At 44.2% G+C, this 22,748-nt stretch overlaps 1 protein-coding gene across 6 annotated transcripts in view; it reads left to right on the top strand.

Moving 5' to 3' along the window:
• frmpd4 (FERM and PDZ domain containing 4) overlaps nucleotides 1–22,748 on the top strand; it is a 574,431-nt gene that overhangs the window by 354,584 nt on the left and 197,099 nt on the right. The window lies entirely within an intron of this gene.

Raw genomic sequence — 22,748 nt, 5'->3', positions numbered from 1 at the left:
GGATATTGTAAATGTAGGATATTAACTTACTTGTATCCGCCTTTCTATTCATGCATTCATCTAATATATCTGGGCTTATAGAATGACAGCCTTGTGTGTGTGTTTCACATAGTCTCGGAATTGAAGATATCTAAAGAAATTTCTAGCTTTCAAATGATATTTCTCCTGTAATTCTTCAAACGAGAGGAAAGTCCCCTTCTCGTAAAGATCTCCCAGCGTTTTGATTCCTGAGTTTTTCCATTGTGCAAATGCCTTATCTAAAGTAGGCGGTTTAAATGAGGGATTGTTAGCGATTGGTAAAAGGAGAGAGAAATTTCTCAGTTTGAGAGTTGATCTCCAAATTCCAACTGTTTCCAAATTCGTAGGGTGCAATGAATTATCAGATTTTGCTCATACGTTGATTTATTCAGATGTATAGGGGAAAGAAGAATCGCGCCTATATTAAAAGGCGAACAGTCTTCCCTCTCCATTTTTAACCAGTTTACCTGTTGACATGTATCATCCATCCAGTAGATTACATTTTTAATATTAGTTGCCCAGTAATAGAAAAGAAAATTGGGGAGTGCTAATCCACCATTTTCTTTACATTTACATAAATGTCATTTGTGAATTCTATAAGTTTTATAATCCCAGATAAAATTTGTAATAACAGAGTCGAGTTAAAAAAAAAACTTTCAGGAGATAAATCGGTATTGATTGAAATAGGTATAGGAATTGTGGAAGGAAAATCATCTTTATGGCATTTACTCTACCTATAAGGGAAATAGGGAGTGTTTTCCTAAATTGTAAAGTATGTACAAGGTTTCAAGCAGATAACGACAAACTGAGAGAGTGGGTGAGAGCAAGGCAGGTGAAATCTAATGTGGAAAAACGTGCAGTTATCCACATTGATGCACTTCGTAGAAGAGCTGGGTACTTGTTCCTTGTGAAATATGTGGCAGTGTTGATGTTCAAAGTGACTTCAGTGAGCTTGTACAAATGGTGCTGCAGGATATCAAGCGGATGCGGGATGCTATGAGTAGGTCAAATGGAATGCTAGCCTTTAATACAAGAAAAGGCAGTAAGGATATTTTTTGCAAACACATAAGCCTGTGATGAGACCTGGAGTATTGTGTAGAGTTTGGACTCCTCACTTAACATTGTGGCAGTAGAATGAAGAACCACTGGACTAGTTCCTGGGATGACAGGTTAGTGGCATGAAGGGAGATATTGTGATCCGGGACTATATTTTCAAGAGTAAGAGGCGATTTTCATCCCATTAAGTGTGAGAGAATGTAATCCCAACAATTGCAAGTTGATGCATTTCAGTAGGTCTGATAGGGGTTAAACATATACAGTAAATGGTAGAGCTTGAAGGGATATTGATATACAAGGGAATCAAGTGGTTCAAGTCCATAGTTCCCTGAAAGCGTTAACACAGGTGGTGACGAAGGCATATGGCATGCTTGCCTTTATATAGGATGGGGAATAGTTGTGAGATTATCTTACAACTTGACAAAACGCTGGTCTGCATTTGGGAATTGTGCACAATTCAGGTGACTGCACAACAGTAAGGATGTGCTTGTACTGGGAAAGAGTGCAGAGGAAGTTCACCAAGACATTGCCTGGTCTGGAGGGCATTAATTATGGGGAGAGATTGTTTAGGTTGAGTTGTTTTCCCCAGAGTGAAGAAGGCTGGGGCGACCTCTTAGAGTCATAGTGATACAGAGTGGAAACAGGCCCTTCAGCCCAACATGCCCACACTGGCCAACGTTTCCCAGTTAGACTAGTCCCACCTGCCCGTGTTTGGTCCAATATCACACCAAACCTGTCCTATCCTTCTGTCCTACTGTCTTAACAGTATGTTTTGGAGGTTTCTTTAGTTTTTCTATGTGGTTGACGGGGGCAGGGTAAGGGGGAAACCTGGCGAGGATGGGACTATTCTCCGAGTCGCGTCCTTTCTCCCCTCCTCGCGGCCTACTAACTGGATTGGCGCAGCCTTTCCTGCCGGGGACCGGGGACCGGACCAGAGCTTCAGCAGCGGCGGCGCATCGCTGGATTCACCGCGGATGACCAAGACATCTTGGTCAGCATGGGCAAGTTGGGCCAAATGGCCTGCTTTAACTAGAGTGTATCACAACTGACAATGTCAAGCATGGTGAAGGAGGGGTAGAAGTCTTGGGACAAATATTTGTCACTGTCTGGAATTAAAACTACAAATGCCCCTCACCTGCTCTGCTCCACTGCAAAGCGACTGAAGACATCTTGGAGGTCAAGTGCTTAATCTATGGGAATGTATCTCACGTGCTATCTCCAACAAATTTCAATCAGCACTGTAATAATTCATTTTGCTGTCAGGCAATTACTTATTTCTGCTTTTTGAATATTTGAATTGTTTAACCAGCTATGAGTCACCCAAACTGAACCAAACTGTCTCTCCCTTCTCTTCATTGATTTCATTTTTTTTCAGAGATTTTAAACATGGACGTTATTAATTTGTGCTCTGTCATTAATGCAGTTACATTTGTTGCAATTATTTCAGTGAAGAAAGAATCAATTGGCCAGGTGGACTGAGGAATGGTTGAAAGAATTTAATGTACAGAAAAGCAAGGTATTGGATTTTGGGAAGTCCAACATGGGCAGGACCTAGAGAGTGAATGGTAGGGCTCTGGGTAGTGTTGTAGAGCAGAGGGATCTAGGAGTACAGGTGCACGGTTCCTTGAAGGTCAAGTCGCAGATAAATAGTGTGGTCAAAAAGGCTTTTGGCACATTGGCTTTCATCAGTCAGAGTATTGAGTATAGAATTTGGGAGGTCTGTTGCAGTAGTATAAGACGTTGGCGGGACCGCATTTAGATGATTGTGTTCAGTTCAGGGCAGCATGTAATAGGAAAGATGTTATCATCCTAACATGAAATGGTACAGAGATGATTTACGAGGATGTTGCCATGATTGGAGGGTCTGAGCTATAGGGAGAGGTTGAATAGGCTGGGACAGGCGTTTTGTCTTCGGACTCTTTCAGTTTATTGGAGTTTTGGCCTCATTTCCATTCGGTTCTTTGGCTTCGACTTCTTTGCTTCGGCCTCTCGTCCGTCGGCGGCACGTCCGCACACGGTCTGCGTGGAGTTTGCATGTTCTCCAGTGACTGCGTGGGATTCCTCCAGGCGAAGAGAATCATTGGCGCGGGTAACATTTTGAGATAGATCGGAAATCTGTTTAAAAACAAAATCTATTCAATTTAAGCAGGACAGCTCTTTGCGAGCGGCAGTGAGTGAGCGGCCTAGTGAGGGAAGTGCCCTGTGAGAAAAGTGTGAGTCTTTGGCTCGAGAGTCTTCGGAGAGGAGACCACGCAATACGCTTGAGAGGCTAAGGATTTTGGGAGAGGCAAAGAGGTTTGCCACGCACTGCAAGGGAGCTGTGGACCAGACAGGAAGAGCGGACGGAATTACCACTAGACAGCCAAACCAGTAGGTAATTTACGGCTGGGGTGAGTACTTTCCCATTTATAGGAGGTAGGATTATATAAATAAGGGGTGTATCAATACAGTAGGGGATTCTTAAATAGGACCAGTTAATTACATATAAGATGGGCGGTCAGGAGATGTGCCAATACTGCGAGATGTGGGAATTTGTCGACACCGTTGATGTAGAAGATCCCTACAGCTGCAGTAAGTGTTTGAGGCTAGAGGAACTCCAGCTCCGCATTGATGAGCTGGAGACCCAACTTCATACGCTGCGGTACATCAGGGAGGGGGAGTATTACCTGGATGTTTTGTGCCAGGGGATGGTCACACCGACCAGTTTAACTAATTCAGTAGGCAGTGAGCAAGGAAAGGAAGGTGTGGCCATAAGCGAGGCAGGTAGGGGGAACCAGGAGGAGATGCGGCAGGAGCCACAGCCCTTGTCCCTGACGAGCATGACCGAGGCTCTTACTCAATGTAAGGACGGGATCAGGGGCTGTGGGAGGGATGAGCAACCTGGCTGCAGCACCGTGGATCAGGAGGCCATTCAAGAGGGGGGAGTTAGAAGAAATGCCGTAGTGATAGGGGATAGTATTATTCGGGGGGTAGATAGGGTTCTCTGCGGCCAGCAGAACATGTCCCGAAGGCTGTGTTGCCTACCCGGTGCTAGGGTTAAGGATATCTCTGCGATGCTGGAGAGAAATTTGCAGTGGGAGGGGGAGGATCCAGTGGTCGTGGTCCATGTGGGGACCAATGACATAGGAAGGACGAGGAAGGAGGATCTGCTGAAGGAGTTTGAGCAGTTAGGGAATAAATTAAAAAGCAGAACCTCGAGGGTACTGATCTCCGGATTGCTACCTGAGCCACGGGCCAAATCGGCGAGGATACGTAAAATTAAGAAGCTAAATGCGTGGCTCAAAGACTGGTGTGGGAATAATGGGTTTGGTTTCTTGGGCCACTGGCACCAGTACTGGGACAGGGGGGATCTGTTCTGTAAGGACGGACTTCACCTGAACGGTGCTGGGACTGGGGTCCTGGCAAATCATATAACTAGGGCAGTAGAGAGGTCTTTAAACTAAGTAGCGGGGGGGAGGTATCAAGGGGGGTAATAACGGCAGGGGTAGAGGAAATAGAGCAGGGTATCAGTGGGGAAGCGGAAAGTCAAAATGTGACAGGAGACAGAATGTGTGAAGATAAAGCTTTAGATGTAAAAGGGGCAAAAACGGAAAGGAAGGGTAGTAAAAATCATCTGAAAGTGCTTTATCTAAATGCACGGAGTATTCGTAATAAGATAAATGAATTAACGGTGCAATTAAGTATATATAGTTATGATATCGTGGCCATTACGGAGACATGGCTGCAAGGGGATCAGGACTGGGAGTTAAATATAGAGGGGTACTCGACAATTAGGAAAGATAGACAGGAAAGAAAGGGAGGAGGGGTGGCCCTTTTAATAAGGGAGGGAATAACGGCAATAGAGAGGAAGGATATTGCGTTGAAGGAGCAGGATAGTGAAACAGCTTGGGTACAGATAGAGAATAATAAGGGGAAAAAAACACTAGTGGGTGTAATTTATAGACCTCCAAATAGCTGTGACGCTGTTAGTCAGAACATAAATCTGCAAATAGTTGACGCATGTAAAAAGGGAACTGCTGTAATCATGGGGGACTTCAATTTTCATATTAATTGGGCAAACCAAACTGGGCAGGGTAGACTAGAGGAAGAGTTTATAGAATGTATTAGAGACGGGTTCCTAGAACAGTATGTCACAGAACCGACAAGGGGGGAGGCAATCTTGGATCTGGTCCTGTGTAATGAAGCAGGATTAATTAAAAATGTCATAGTTAGGGACTCGTTGGGAACAAGTGACCACAATATGGTCGAATTCCATATTCAAATAGAAGGGGAGCAGGTTGAAACTCAGGCTAGGGTGCTTAGTCTAAATAAGGGGGATTATGAAGGTATGAGGACTGAGCTGATCAAAGTTGACTGGGATAGCAGACTCAAGAATAAGACGGTACATGAGCAGTGGTGTACGTTTAAGGGTATACTGTATAACCTTCAAGAAAAATTTATTCCTATGAAGAAAAAAAGGGGTAAGGGTAAGAACAGTCAGCCATGGCTCAGTAAAACTATAAAGGATAGTATTCGGCTGAAGGCAAGGGCATATAAGGTAGCCAGAGATAGTGGGAGGGTAGAGGATTGGGAAGCATTTAAAGGTCAGCAAAAAATAACTAAGAGATTAATTAAGACGGGGAAAATAGACTATGAAAGGAATTTAGCGAACAACATAAAAACTAATAGTAAGAGTTTTTATAGCTATATAAAAAGAAAAAGGGTGGCTAAGGTGAACGTTGGTCCATTGGAGGGTGAGACTGGAGAGTTGTTGGTGGGGAACATGGAAATGGCAAAGGCATTAAACGAGTATTTTGTATCAGTCTTCACCATAGAAGACACAAAAAATATTCCAACGCTGGATAAACAGGGGGCGGTAGGAATGGAGGAGCTAAATACTATTAAGATCACCAAGGAGGTGGTATTAGGGAAATTAATGAGACTGAAGGAGGATAAATCCCCTGGGCCTGATGGATTACATCCAAGGGTCTTGAGGGAGATAGCGGTGGGGATTGTGGATGCATTGGTGATAATTTTCCAAAACTCCCTGGAGGCAGGAACGGTCCCAGTGGATTGGAAAATGGCCAATGTAACACCTATATTTAAAAAAGGAAGTAAACAGAAGGCGGGTAACTATAGACCGGTTAGTCTAACATCGGTGGTGGGTAAAATGTTAGAGACAATTATTAAAGAAACACTAACGGGGCACTTGGATAAACATGACTTCATCGGACAGAACCAGCATGGTTTTGTGAAGGGGAAGTCCTGTTTAACGAATCTGCTCGAATTCTTTGAGGAAGTAACAACCCGGGTGGATAAAGGGGAACCGGTGGATGTGGTATACTTGGACTTCCAAAAGGCTTTTGACAAGGTGCCACATAAGAGACTATTGCTAAAATAAAAAATTATGGGATTGGGGGTAATATATTAGCATGGGTAGAGGATTGGCTAACAAATAGGAAGCAGAGAGTGGGGATAAATGGTTCATACTCGGGATGGCAACCGGTAACTAGCGGGGTTCCGCAAGGGTCGGTGCTGGGACCCCAGTTGTTCACAATTTATATAAATGATTTGGAGGAGGGAACCAAGTGTAATATATCAAAATTTGCGGACGATACAAAAATGGGAGGAAAAGTAGGGGATGAGGAGGATAGGAAGAGTCTGCAAAAGGATATAGATAAGCTAGGTGAGTGGGCAACAACTTGGCAGATGAAATTTAATACTAATAAATGTGAAGTCATTCACTTTGGGAAAAAAAATGATAGGGCAAGTTATTTTCTAAATGAGGAGGAGCTGCGTTGTAATGCAACGCAAAGGGATCTAGGGGTATTAGTACATGAATCACTGAAAGTTAGTATGCAGGTGCAGCAAGCAATCAGGAAGGCCAATGGAGTTTTGGCCTTTATTGCTAGGGGGATTGAGTATAAAAACACGGAGGTCTTGCTGCAGCTGTACACAGTATTAGTGAGACCACATTTGGAATACTGTGTACAGTTCTGGGGTCCATACTTAAGAAAGGATGTACTAGCCCTGGAGGCAGTGCAGCGAAGGTTTACAAGATTAATTCCTGCAATGAGGGGATTGACATATGAGGAAAGGTTAAGTAGGCTGGAACTCTACTCTTTGGAGTTTAGAAGAATGAGAGGCGATCTCATTGAAACATATAAGATCGTGAGGGGCCTTGATCGGGTGGATGCACCGAGGATGTTCCCAATGATCGGGGAAACTAGAACTAGGGGACATAGTTGCAGAATAAGGGGGGGCTCTTTTAAAACTGAGATGAGGAAGAACTTCTTCACCCAGAGGGTGGTTAATTTATGGAATTCACTGCCCCAGGGAGCAGTGGAAGCAGAAACTTTAAATATATTTAAGACTAAAATAGATGGTTTTTTAGCTGCCAAGGGGATAAGGGGCTACGGGGAGAGGGCAGGGATATGGACCTAGGTATGGTTAGTATAGTAAGACCTGAGTGATCTCCTGGACAAGTGTCGATCGCCTAGATTGGGGTCGGAGAGGAATTTCCCGGATTTTTTTCCCGAATTGGACCTGGGTTTTTATCCGGTTTTTTGCCTCCCCCAGGAGATCACGAGGTTCTTGGGGTGGAGAGGGGTGATAGCGGTATAAAGGGGAGGGTAGTGTCTTGTGTTCTGTGTCTTGTGTCTACTGTTTGTGGGTAAGTGTGTCTGTTTAGTGTTCAGCCATGAGCGAATGGCGGTGCGGGCTCGATGGACCTGGTGGTCTGCTCTCGCACCTACTTTCTATGTTTCTATGTTTCTATGACTCTATTCCTTGGAGCACGAGAAGATAAGGGGTGATCGTATAGAGATGTATAAAATCATAAGAGGAATAGATCGAGTAGATGCACTGAGTCTCTTGCCCTGAGTAGGGGAATCGAGGACCAGCATGGTCTTAGGTTTCAGGTGAAGGGGAAACGATTTAATAGGAATCTGAGGGATAACTTTTTCACACAAAGGGTGTTGGGTGTATGGAATGAGCTCTCAGAGGAGGTAGTTGAGGCAGGGCCTATCCCAACATTTAAGAAACAGTTAGAGAGATACATGGAGAGAACAGGTTTTGAGTGATATAGACCAAAGGCAGGGTGGTGGGACCAGTGCAGTTGGGACATCTTTGCTGAAGAGCCTGTTTCCAAGCTGTATGACTCAAAGAAGCTTTCTCTAATCCAATCCAGATTTACATCAATTAATTGATTAGCCCATATTCAGGGGCTGGTTCGACACAAATGTCTGGGAATAATTGCAAAGGATGCAGTTGTTTCAGCAACATTTGAAATGTCATAAGTGATAGGAGTAGAGAGGCCATTCGTCCCATCAAGTCACCATTCAATTATGGCTGATCTATCTTTCCCTCCTAACCCATTCTCCTGCCTTCTCACCATAACCTTTGACATCTGTACTAATCAAGAATCTATCTATCTCTGCCTTAAATATATCCACTGACTTTGCTTCAAAGAATTCCACAGATTCACCACCCTCTGACTAAATACATTTCTCCACATCTCCTTCCTAAAAGAAAGTCCTTTAATTCTGGGGCCATGACCTCTAATCCTAGACTCTCCCACAAGTGGGAACATCCTCTCCACACCCATTCGACCCAACCCTTTCACAATTCCACAGATTTGGCCTCCACAGCCTTCTGTGGCAAAGAATTCCACATTCACCACCCTCTGTCTGATGAAATTTCTCCTCATCTCCTTCCAAAACAAACATCCTTTAATTTTGAGGCTATGACCTCTGGTCTAGATTTGAGTATAGGAGCAGGGAGGTTCTACTGCAGTTGTACAGGGTCTTGGTGAGACCACACCTGGAGTATTGCGTACAGTTTTGGTCTCCAAATCTGAGGAAAGACATTCTTGCCATAGAGGGAGTACAGAGAAGGTTCACCAGACTGATTCCTGGGATGTCAGGACTTGCATATGAAGAAAGACTGGATAGACTTGGTTTGTACTCGCTAGAATTTAGAAGATTGAGGGGAGGATCTTATAGAAACGTACAAAATTCTTAAGGGGTCGGACAGGCTAGATGCAGGAAGATTGTTCCTGATGTTGGGGAAGTCCAGAACAAGGGGTCACAGTTTAAGGATAAAGGGGAAATATTTTAGGACCGAGATGAGGAAAACGTTTTTCACACAGAGAGTGGTGAATCTCTGGAATTCTCTGCCACAGAAGGTAGTTGAGGCCAGTTCATTGGCTATATTTAAGAGGGAGTTAGATGTGGCCCTTGTGGCTAAAGGAATCCCACAAGGGGGTATGGAGAGAAGGCAGGTACAGGATACTGAGTTGGATGATCAGCCATGATCATATTGAATTTCGGTGCAGGTTCGAAGGGCCGAATGGCCTACTCCTGCACCTATTTTCTATGTTTCTATGTCCTAGACTCTCCCACTAGTGGAAACATCCTCTCCACATCCACTCGATCCAAACCTTTCACTATTCTGTATGTTTCAATGAGGTCCCCCCCTCGTTCTTCTAACACCAGCGAGTACCGGTCTGGTGCCGACAAACGCTTATCATAGGTTAACCTACTCATTCCGGATGTGTGAGCTAATACAGATATAAGTTTATAATCAATTGACGAGACACTGTGATCCAAAGGGAACTCATTTGCGCCTAAGCCAAGAGTTATAAAGTTCAGCTTCGACAGGATGCGCGCTAAATTAAAATTCATTTCAGAGAGAATGCAATGTTGTACTGAGATGCTGCATTGCTGAAGGTGACTTCATGACATTGAAACTATTACCTCAGTGAGAGTTTAAGATCGCAGGACATTATTCTGAAGAAGAGCAGTTGAATTCTCTCAGCGGCTGCCAATGTTCATTCTTCGACCAGGATCAGTGGAGCCAGTTACCCGGTCATGTTCACACTGCTATTAATGGGATCTTGAGTGGCTCAATTTTTTACATTTCCATTGAATTCACTTCAAGAGTAGAGTCATAGGTAAAACAGGTATTTGATAACAGGTAGACAAAAGTGCTGGAGAAACTCAGCGGGTGCAGCAGCATCTATGGAGCGAAGGAAATAGGCAATGTTTCGGGCCTCCATAGATGCTGCTGCTGAGTTTCGCCAGCACTTTTGTCTACCTTCTATTTTCCAGCATCTGCAGTTCCTTCTTAAACAGGTATTTGAGAACACTAGTGACACCATCTATCACTTTGCTAGCCATTGAGCACTTTGCTAGCTGATTAAGTAATAATTAGCCAGATTGCATTCATCCTGCTATTTGTCACGGGTTGTAGGGAGAAGGCAGGAGAATGGGGTTCAGAAGGAGAGATAGACCAGCTATGGTTGAATGGCAGAGTAGACTTTATGGGCTCAATGGCCTAATTCCACCTATTACTCATGACCTTATTTGTGAACAGAGCATAACTGGGCAAATTTCCATTTGTTGGGTAGAACAGAGCAGAGTTAAAATGTGTTTTGGGTCAGGAAACGTGTTATGTAAGTATGTCCTATTTTATTTTCATATGTGTTTTTGCTCAAATGCTGTGAAAAAGCCTTGCAATATTAATGCATTGGTTTCCATGGCAGCGAGAGCTGCAGGAATTGTAATTCCTAAGCGGTTCCTAGTGAAACATTTAGATTATTTGTACGTGTATGTTGTACTGCAGCTGATTGAAATTGAGAATACCCAAGCTGGGAAATGGCTGCTAAGTATTTTATAATTTTATATTTGGCCCATGTTTGACTTGCATGAGGAAAATAAATGTGAGTACCGGTACACAACCTTTTATCCGAAAGCCTTGGGACCAGACACTTTTCGTAATTCGGAATTTTACGGCTTTCGGAATGGAAGATTTTTAGCGTAGATTTTAACGACTGGATCAGTGGTAGAGTGCTCGGCTCATATCCGCAAGGTCGCGAGTTTGCGCCTCGATCCCGGCAGTTACTCGATCGCGAGTTTGAGTCTTCAATGTAGTTTTTTCTTGCAGAATGGGAGAGAATAGGGAGGGTTAGGCTGGGATCATTCTCTGCGAGATGATCTTAGTGCGGGAGACAACTGTAGGAGAGGTGTACTGACTGTGTGGGCAGAACTTTGGAAGTGATTGCCCACCATTCTCAAAAGCCGTTGTGTCTCCCTGTCCCTGGGATAGCAGGGGGCGATCAAACAGCACAATACCCCCCTCCCCCTCCAACTCCAGAGGAATCCGCTCCCCAAAGGGCCTCTACGGCGACAAGTGGCAGTTCGCCCACAGCCCGAGCTGCGTCACCCCAAGAACAAGACGTACCTTGCACACCATCAGCTTCTGCCCATACGTGGAGCGTGTTCCTCTGGAGTTGGAGCGGGGCTGGGCTGGAGTTGCTGATCTGGGATCTCCGTGCTTGCAGTGGGCCTGGGGGTCGGTGTCCCGATGAGGGGGCGCAGCTCAGGCTGTGGGCGAACTGCCACTTGTCGCCATAGCGGCCCATCGGGGAGCGGCTTCTGGTGGTCCTGACGTCTCTGGCCAGTTTGCAGTTTTCCTCTGGAGTTGGAACGGGGCTGGGCTGCTGCTGGCTGTGGGTCTCTGGGATCTCCGTGCTTGCAGTGGGCCTGGGGGTCGGTGTTCCGTTGGTCCTGATGTCTCCGGTGGCTGGCACTAACCTGCTGGCATCGCCGATGTGAAGACAGTGCAAAGCCCCCACGCGGGGCAATGGGCGGGGAGCTGGAGAGGGGAGGGAAGGCGTCACACACATGGCCGGGAAGCAGAGGGGTGTAGGTGGGGTGAAACTGAAGGGAGCGACAATCTGCTGCTCCCTGCCCGCTGAGTTAAAAAGTTCCCACGCAAGACTCACGATACACTGTGTATCGTGAGCCTACCGTGGGAACTTTTTAACTCAGCGGGCAGGCAGCAGCATATTGTCAATTATTAACCCTCCCGCGCAATATACCCTCACCTTCTCTTTTATGAATGGGGATTTAGTTCCCCTTTCTTCGAGGACCGACCGGAGGTTCCGCTGTCACCTCTGCGGGCCGCCCTCGGTGAACGTCTTCAAGGACCTTTCCGCAAGGACCGAAAAAATGTCCGCTATTCGGAGCTTTTCGTTATTTGGAATTTCGGATAAAAAGTTGTGCACCAGTATTACACCAGAAAGGTTTTTACACCGACAAAGAATAATTTAGGACAAGTAGCAGGTGCTGGTTTACTGACAACCCAACTCACTATAATATTCTCTCGATGTTTCAGGTTAAGGGTAAACACATTCCATAGGCACCTAGGACTCTGAATAATCCTGACAATTAACTTTGTTGGAGTTTTATGCCTAAAGGCATCTTATGGAATCTGAGAGAATTCAGTGAGTTTCCTCAGGAGGCCAGTGAGAGGTGAGTGATAGTCATCTGAATATTCCATATGAAACTGGCTCCTTAGTAAGGTATGGGGAAAAAGAAAGTCTTATCTTTGATTTAACACTCTATAAGCACCACTCTTCGTAAAATGGCTGAAGAAGCTGTACGGTTGTGCAATGGAGGTCCTCCAGATTCTAGTGTGGGACAGTCAGAATCTTGTTCCCACGGTAGAAATGGCAACGATGAGATGGTATAGCTTTAAGGCAGAGTTTAGTTTAGATTATTGATGCATGCTATCCAGTCGGCGATATACAGTTGAGGGGCAGAATGTAACGATGTGCGGGGCACGTTTTTTACACAGCAAGTGGTGGGTTCCCTGGTGGCTGCGGAGGCAGATACGATAGAGGCATCTAAGAGACTTAGATAGGCACATGGATATGCAGGATTGGAGGGATATGGATAGTATGCAGGCAAAGGAGATTTTATCAATGTGCACAAACAAAGAACTGCACATGCTGGTTAATACACAAAAGGACACAGTGCTGCAGTAACTCGGCAGGTCAAGTAGCATCTCTGGAGAACATGGATAGGTTATGTTTCGGATTGAGTCCCTTCTTCAGACTGATGGGGGGGGGAATAAGAAAGCTGGGGAAGTGGAGAGGTAGAACAACGTGGCAGGTAATAGGTTGACGTAGGCTGGGGGTGTTTTGAGAGGCAGATGGGTGGAACAAAGTCCAGAGATAAGAACAGAAGGTGTGCGATAGAGTTGTAGAGTTGCAGATTATGAAGCTGGAGGGACAAAAGTAGCAGGGGAGGGGAGGTAGTGAAAGGGAAGGGCGATGTTGGTGGGGGGGGGGGGGGGGTGTAGTAGGGAGGTGTGTGTTGGAGGCTATCTAAAATTGGATCATTCAGTGTTTCATCCTGTTCGGTTGTAAACTACAATCTAGCACTATGTTCAGCACGGACACTGGAGGCCTAAGGGCCTGCCACCCTGTCATGGTGGAGAAGCTTGTGTGGTCCTGATATACTGAGAGCGATGCCATCTGGAGCTGTGCTCTTGGTAGGGCCACCCATGGCGGTAAGGTCGTGGAGGAGGTCCCTGACAAAGAGCAATCCAACCAGGACCTCAACGGAGGAATAGGCGGAGGATGATGGCTGACTTTAGTGGAGCGTCACAACGGCTGGGAAGGCGGATGAAGGCTGCAACAGAAATGGATCCCCGGTCATCTTGGACTCCATACCACTGGATCCTGACCCAAATCTGTCAAGAACTGTGTGGTGGCTGCCTGTGCACCAGTCTCCCCACGTTAAACAGTCACACACAGGCGTCCTCCCAATGCTCGTTTTGTGTTACCGCCGATGATGATGAAGGGCCTGTACCTATGCTGTACTGTTCTATCTTCTATGTTCAACGTCCTATGAATGCTTCCCAAATATACTTGTGGCTGTTTGTCATTTTAAACATTTAAAACAAGTGATTTCTGGGCTGAAATGATGCTTTATTTGTTGGAATCTGATTTTTTCTTCATGGAACTAAAAGCAAGCATCTCACACTCATTCTGTACATGGTAGATGGCAAAGCTTTCATCATGTATACTCTTCCCCTACTGACTGGATAGCACACAACAAAAAACCTTTCCCACTCCGTTTCGAGACTCAACCCGAAACGTCACCTAACGATGGAGAGAAGGCAGGTACAGGATACTGAGTTGGATGATCAGTCATGATCATATTGAATGGCGGTGCAGGCTCGAAGGGCCGAATGGCCTACTCCTACACCTATTTTCTATGTTTCTATGTTTCTATCCATGTTCTCCAGAGATTCTGCTTGACCTGCCGAGTCACTGCAGCACTTTATGTCCTTTTGTGTATTAATCGGCATCTGCAGTTCTTTGTGTCTGCATATTGATATAATCTACTTTGCCTGCGCATATCTATGTGCCTAACCAAAAGTCTCTTTGATGCCTCTATCGTATCTGCCTCCACACCACCCTTGGCAGCATGTTCAGGACTCACACCACTCTGAATAAAAACTTGCCTCGCACATCGTTACATTCTGCCCCTCAACTGTATATCGCTGACTGGATAGCACGCAACAAAAAAGCTGTTTACTGTACTTTGGCACACATGACAATAAACCAAGCTAAACTAAACGAAAAAAAAACAATGAGCAACAGCTCCAGTGAGCAAAGAAGCCAATTAATAATAAAAAATGGCAGACCTCTGAGGAACACTGCCCCATAAGAATAAATCTGAGAACCATTCCAACTGGAACTTCAATACAATAGAACAGGATGTACATAAATGACACAGGTCACCAGGGAAATATCTTACAAGGTGAATGTACTTCATTTAATTAATCTAACTTGAACGACGAAGCTGCCTTAGCATCAGAATCTGCTGCTGGACCGGCTAATTGAAGCAATTATATTCACTGTCTTAACCATTAATAAATGAGTTTTGTTTTTTGCAAAATTATTTGTGAAAATAAATGAGAACGACGTAGGGGTTTGTCATAAATTCTTCATGTTCCCTCTCCACATTCCACTCTGCTGCAAGCAAAACTAGAGATTGATACCTTCTGCGGTATTCAATTGCTCGTGCACACAACTGTGAGTCAGGCAGCATCTCCGGAGAGAAGGAATGGGTGAACAGTTGTGCAATTCGCTGCAGAGATTTGTGTGTAAACATTCAGGTGGACACTCTGATCTGATGCGATGCTTTGTGAATGCTGCACAGCTAAATAAATCCATCCTTCAGCCAAGATGGTGTCTCAGATGGATATAGTTTTAAAGACGCTGATTGCTGAATGGCTGTTCTCCAGTTAGCGTCAATAAAACAGGTTACCTAAGTATCATCGTTATTGTGTTTGCACGAGCTTGTTGTCAGCAAAAGATTGACTTTTTTTGCAATAAGTCACTAATAACATCCAGAAAAAAACTAATTGACTCTAGAGCAGTGGTTCCCAACGTGGGGCGTACGCCCCACAGGGGGGCAATTTGATTTTTAAGGGGGGCAATTGAGCCCAACTGAGGAGGTCTGGGTCCAAATTTCTGATTTTAATTTTTTTGGATTTTCCATCAGGTAAACATATGTAGTTTATGTTTCAGATGTTATTTTGAGTAAATAATTTTTTTGCCGGAAAAAAGGTCTTTATTGTGTAGTTATTACATAATCACCGCGCCATCGCTCTTCATGCACGTCGCACGAAGCGCGCGAGGTCATGGGAGAACCTTATTTATTGAACCATGTTCTTTTGAAGCTTGTTTAAACCAAGGTATTGAAATGATAAGAATTATATATCACCACATGGGGGGGGGGGGCATCAGGATTTTAGAGGTGATTAGGTGGGGCATGGCCAAAAAAAGGTTGGGAGCCACTGCTCTAAAGCATGTTAGTGGTTATGAAAGAAGTTTGTAAAATGCCTGTCCCACTTATGCGATGTTTTCGGCGACTGCCGGCACCCGTCATAGTCGCAGCAGGTCACCGAAAAATTTCAACATGTTGAAAATCCAGCGGCGACCAAAATAAGGTACGACTCTTTGGGCGACTACTCACGACCATACAGGCGACATGTTGAAAATTTAACCTACACACACTAGGTACATGTTGAAAATTTTCGGCAACCTGCTGCGACTATGACAGGTGCCGGCAGTCACCAAAAAAATCGCTTCAGTGGGACAGGCCCTTAATAACTTGCTTTCTCACATGTTATGCATTGTAAGATTATATTTACATTGCGATTAATATCTCTAAAACCTCCACTATATCTGAGGATGTTTGATCGACATTGAGCTCTAACACGCACACGAGCGCGCACATGCACATATACACACACACGCATACAGAGCCCCTTAAGGCCCTTCTTAAGTAGTCCCTCAGGAATGAGTATGCTCTCTGGTTTTGATGGTTTTCAGGCGGGTGATGAGTCCAGTAATTGAACCATAGACTGCTACAAGGTGGGGTGGTGTGTCCAATAGGCAGGTGGTAGAAGCAGATACAATAGTCATATTTAAGAAGCATTTAGAAAGACACATGCAGAGGCAGGGAATGATGCCAATAATGTGAAGGCCGATGGAATTAATTTGGAAGTCAGACACAAAAACCTGGAGTCACTCAGTTGGACAGGCAGTATCTCTGGAGAAAAGGAATAGATGACATTTCGGGTCGAGACCCTTCTTCAGACACTGGGTCAGGGGAAAGGGGAATGAGAGATATAGATGGCACTTAGGACAAATGAATGGAAGATATGCAGAAAGCGACGATAATCAAGAAAATGTGGAGCCCACAATGGTCCATTGTTGACTGTGGGATAGGTGATAATGATTAATTTAGATTGGGATTGTGGTTGCTACAAACATATGGGGCCAAAAGGCTGTTTCCAGTATTGTCCTATTTTATGTGTTCCATGTCAATGTATATATGTTCCCTCTTGTACACTGAAATAATCTGTCACGCCAATTAGTTTGGACAGTATGTTTCGTATTAGTATGTTAAGTCCCACATCTTGGGGAGTTGGATATGAGCCTATTCTAAATGAAGGAAAGGAGCTGAGATGTGTAGTACAGTACTGGGAATGAAGGAGAGGGAAAAGTGTCTGAACACAAGCCTACCCCACTGAGTTACTCCAGCATTTATTATCTATCTTCAGTGTAAACCAGCATCTGCAGTTCCTTCCTACATATTTCATCTGCTCCACTGTGAAATCTCCTCAAGGTATGCCTCCTTTGAAGAAGATTTCTTCCTCTCTCCGACGACAGTTCACTCTCTCCCCTGACTCTCAGTCTGAAGAAGGGTCTCGACCTGAAACGTCACCCATTCCTTATATCCAGAAATGCTGCCTGTCCCGCTGAGTTCCTCCAGCATTCTGTGTCTATCTGCAGTGTAAACCAGCATCTGCAGTTCCTTCCTACTCCTGCACCTATTGTCTATTGTCTTTTGAAATACTAAATTTAAATGAAAACATAACGAGAGGAATTAATTTACAAGTTTTAGCATATTGTGCAGAATGGCAGAGATTAATTTAGACCAGAAAGATGTGGGGTGATCTGGAGTGAATTTTCTGATGGAACCTCCACTGCGTGAAACCCTGGGTTGAAGGCCTGATGAGGGTTTCTGCTGTTCTTGTCCGACCATGGTGATCATTGCAGTCCTGGAGGGCTGCCCTCTGAGCTGAAAAGCATAGGTAGACTGATTCTTAAAGTAGACCTGATTTGTGGCAAATCACATCCACTCAATTAATTGTCCAAGGCACAACACCCCAGCCTTCCCTTCCAAGTCAGCAGGTGTATGGGATCAGATTCAGATTCAGATTGGGATTCAAGCATCCCATTCAAGTCGGACTAGGAAGACATGGTTGAAACCTAATCTTTGCTTCTCTGTTTACTGAGCAACTTGAAAATGTCATCGAAGCATGCATCTTGATTTGTATTAAAGCATTTTTATTAGGTTTTATGGTGCTGATGCTATATGTGTTTGGCTAGATATTGATATATGTGCATACTTTAATGTTTGGCTAATATTAGATTCGGATCCTGTCAGAAGAATATTAAAAATGTGCAGAGCTTGCGATGGTATCAGTGTGAGCATTTGGAAATGAAAAGCAAGAAAATATCTACAGATGCCAGAAATCTGAAATTTAAAAGGGATGCTGAGAAATGCGTTGTCAATACTGGATTAAAACCTGCTGAAACTGATTAATTGAAGTGTTTAGAATTAGTATCAATTGGAATCCAGAACAGGTTACTTATAATTTCATAATGCCATTGTTAAATATTTAACTTAACCAGATGAAAGGCAACCAATGTAGGCATTGCATGGTCTTGCTATAAATCAAAGTAGGACAAGTCTCTTTGAACTTAAGTTCGATCAAAGCAATTTCCTGTATGCAATTTGAGATGTTCCTTCTTATGATAGCTAATTCCTTTTAACTCAGGAGGGATTCTCTTAACCAGACCAGTGAAAACCAATGGAGCTACGATGAGAGCAGCAGAGATTTGTGGAGACAAAATGATTTTTCAAGTCGTGAATTTCCAAAACTCAAATTATTTCATGGGCCTTTTATACTCAGTTCAGCGGATGGTTGGCCCAGCTATGCTATCTCATCCAAAAGACAGTCCCTCTGATGGTAGTGTTCCCTCAACACATGATTGCAATGCTGGATAAGATGCTCAAGGAGTTGAGATGGGACTTTTAGTTTAGTTTAGAGATACAGCGCGGAAACAGGCCCTTCTGCCCACCAGTCCGCACCGACCAGCGATCCCCGCACATTAACGCTACCCTACACATACTATGGACAATTTACTTTTATACCAAGTCAATTAACCTACAAACCTGTACGTCTTTGGAGAGTGGAAGGAAACCCATGATCTTGGAGAAAAACACAGGCTTTCACGGGGAGAACGTACAAGCTCCGTACAGACAGCACCCGTAGTTGGGATCAAACTTGGGTCTCCGGCACTGGAGGCGCTGTAAGGCAGCAACTCTACCGATAGGACTCCGAATATGAACTTCCAAGCTAATCGGCAATTCCCAAGGAATTTTGTAAAGGGCTACACCTTGCAATATTTTGATAGCTAGTGAAATCACACACACGGATTAAGTCAACAATCATAGCTGCCAGAAATGCTTAAATGATAAGAAATATTGCAACGTAAAAGATAAAGAAACTATAATTCACAAAGCGCTGAAAAATTAAATGCCATATTTAATTAGAAGAATAAATGAAATCCCTAAGCAGCGCAGTGGCGCAGCTTGTAGAGATGCTGCCTAACAACACAAGAGAACCGGGTTTGACAATCTCCTCTGGTACTATCTGTGTGGAGTTTGCATGTTCTCCTGTTCTGCGTAGCTTCAACATCGGGCCATCGGCAGAGGCAGTGCTGAGGGTTCAAGATCCCGACCACCACGGGTGAACAAAGGAGGAAGATGACTGAATTTTATTGCCTTCCATCACAGTGGGGAATGTGGATTCCACTGTGGTGGATGTTTATGTTAAATTTATTGTGTATTGTGTTCTTTTTTTTGCTTGTATGGCTGTACGGTAACTCAAATATCACTGTACCTTGATTGGTGAATGTGAACTTGAGCTTGGTTTCCTCATGTTGCTGCAGTTGTGCTCCCACATCCCCAAAACATGCAAGTTTGTAATTTAATTGGCCTTTGTAAAAATAAAACCTTGTTTGTAATGAGTGTATGATAAGTGGGATAACATAGACGTAATGTGAATGGGTGATCAGCAGCCGGCATAGACTCAGTGGGCCGAAGGGCCTGTTTCCATGCTGTGTCACTAAATAAAATAAACACCCTTAAACTAACTCTCTCCCCCTCAGCTGTTACCCTCCCTGACATGGTTCAGTGGGCTGATCCTCACCCCAACATTGCTGGGAAACTGATGACATCTATCATTTGTGTCAGAACACCACGGCAAAATTCCTGACTGATAAATTGTGTGGGGCTTCAGCATCTGTTTTTGAGCATTGTTTTTAGCAGTCCCTTTCTGCTTCAAACCGGTTTATTTTAAGCCACCTTGGGGGGGGGGGCGTATAATTAAGATAAACACATTGCTTAATAGGTCAATATTAGCTAATATTAGAGAGTTAACTTAAAGGGCCGGTCCCATCAGAATGCGACTCCATGCGGCAAGCGCGACCTAACGTGGTCGCTTGAGCCATACGGCCTTGCACGGAGCCGGTCCCACTTCGATCGCCGGAGCCGTATGGAGTTGTGCGGAGCTGGTCCCGACATCGCGCGGGGCTCCAAAAAACTGACCGTGTTAAAAAATTCCACGCGGCAACGGTCTTCCGGCCCGCAGCCGCCTCGACGCCGTACGCACCGCCTTGACGGGCGTACGCAGCATCTTGACGCGGACTTCACTTGAACTTCACGTCACTCACTCGACCTTCGTGTGGCCCCTGCTTCCGGTTTGGTCACGTTTGCCGCATGCAGGTCGCATGCTCATGGGACAGGCCCTTTAGCTCTTAGTGCTAACAGAATCAAGGGATATGGGGAAAAAGCAGGAACGGTGTACTGATTTTAGATGATCAGCTATGATAATATTGAATGGGGATGCTGCCTTGTAGGGCTGCATGACCTACTCCTGCACCTATTTTCTATGTTTCTATAACATTTATTGCCATCTATAGATTACTGGCATTTTAATAGCCTAATAGGTTCTTTCAGAGAGGTGCAAGCAAAATGGGACTGGAATCATTGATGGTTCGAATCCCACGTGGCTTGTGTTTCTATGAGCCTCGTGTGGTTTTTTACAATATCTGGCTGATTTATGGCGATTTTCTTTTAATTAGTAACTCAGACGTTCATAATTTGCTCTGCAGGAGATTTAACTCATGAGCACAATAACTCATACACTATTGGTTCAGTGCGATCAGCACTTCTAGAATAATCTATAAAAGAATGTCGTCAGGATTCAGAGTTTATGTTACAAAGAGTGAATTAAGACAGCAGAAACTTCCACTACAATGGAGATGTCTAGAAGGAGATTTGTTGGAGGTTTTTAAGATTAAGAAAGGTTTTGATAAAGTGAATTGGGAAGGGATATTCCATAACTTTAGCACAAGTGGATTAACCATCTCCAATTATCATTAAGAAAGCAAGGAGTGATATTAATAACAATTACTTTTTACAGAGTGTTATTGGGACATGGTCAACTCCATAAAAAGCACAGGCAGATGTGCTTTAATATTATAGAATCATACAGAACAAGGATATTTGTCATAAGGTCATAAGTGATAGGAGCAGAATTAGGCCATTCGGTACATCAAATCCACTCCATCAAAGCCATTCAATCTCTTCCTCCTAACTCCATTGTCTTGCCTTCTCCCCATAACCCCTAACACCCGTCAAATCTATGATGATAATTTAGAAAGTATTCTATTCTGTTGTATTTGTCCAATTCTTTCCTCGAAATATTGCAAAGTTTATTCCCCCAAGTGCCTTTTCAATTACATTTCAAAAGTTCTAATTGAATCTGTTTCTGCCATCCATCAGGGGAATGAGCTCTAGGTTATAACTGTGCCCTGTATTTATTGTTTCGTTACCATGTACCTCCAGCATATTATGTCCATAATTCTATATCTTTCTCTCCTGACCCTCGAGCTACTCATGATAGGGAACGGTTTCTTTAAATATATCCTACCTAAAAGCATTTTGGTTTGTAGCGTGTAATCCTCAGGGATAAGTTCTGGAATGCAGTAAGTTCACCCGAAATGTCAACCATTCCTTCTCTCCATTGATGCTGTCTTTATGCGCTGAGTTACTCCAGCATTTTGTGTCCATCTTTTGCAGAACTTTGAATGCGGTTTTGTCCAATTTCTACACGAGTACCTGCCATTTATAGCTTGTAACTATACCTGATGTCAAAGCAATTTAATCTGATGGCTATCTCGTTATTTATCATATGGAAACGATACTAATTGTAACCATTACTATGCTAAACCAAACAGTGTTACCTCTGGGCAAAGATGCACAAAATGGGATTGCTTTTGGAACTCAAAACACATGAGAAGGGTCACCTGACCACTCAAACCTGCACTGTCATTCAATATGATCAGGTCTCATTTCCTCCTCTTGCGTCAGTTAACCACGGCCTTCAATTTCCCAAACTTTCAAAGATTTCCCCTTTAAATACTTATAATGTTCTAGCCTCCACAATCATGATTCACGATCCTCTGCAAGGTGAAATGAAGCTACATATGCCGGCACATCTGTCTGCAAGTCTGGTTGCCCCATTACAGGATGTGGACGCTTTGGAGAAGGGGCAGATGAGACTTACCAGGATGCTGCCTGGATTAGAGAGTATTAGCTACAGGGAGTGGTTGGATAATCCTGGATAATTTTCTCTGGAGCATCTGAGGTCGAGGTGGGACGTGACAGAGGTACATAACATTGTGAGAGGCAGAGAAAAGGTAGGTACAGAACCTTTTTCCAAGGGTGGAATTATCAAAGACTCGAGGTCAGAGCTTTAAGGCCAAAGGGGAAAAATAGTAAAGGAGATGTACAGGGTAAGTTCCGTAACACGGAGAAATGGGTGTCTCGAACGTACTGCAGATTAGTGGAGTAGCCAGGTATGATAGTGGCATTTAAGAGACTTTTAGATTAGCATGTGGATATGCAGGGAATGGAGAGACCTGAATCAGGTCCAAACAGGGGAGATTAACTTGGTACACAAAAAAGCTGGAGAAACTCAGCGGGTGCAGCAGCATCTATGGAGCGAAGGAAATAGGCAACGTTTCGGGCCGAAACCCTTCTTCAGATTAACTTGGTATCATGTTCAGCACAGACATTGTGGACTGAAGAGTCTTTCCTGTGGTGTATCTATGGTTATGTATACTAGTAGGGGCGCCGTGCGATGGCTGCTCTGCCAGCAGTCTGTTCGTTTTTTCATCTTTTTTTATT

Source organism: Leucoraja erinacea, chromosome 13 (assembly GCF_028641065.1).
Source record: "Leucoraja erinacea ecotype New England chromosome 13, Leri_hhj_1, whole genome shotgun sequence".
NCBI lineage: Eukaryota > Metazoa > Chordata > Chondrichthyes > Rajiformes > Rajidae > Leucoraja > Leucoraja erinaceus.
This window is presented reverse-complemented; position numbering and strand designations above follow the sequence as displayed.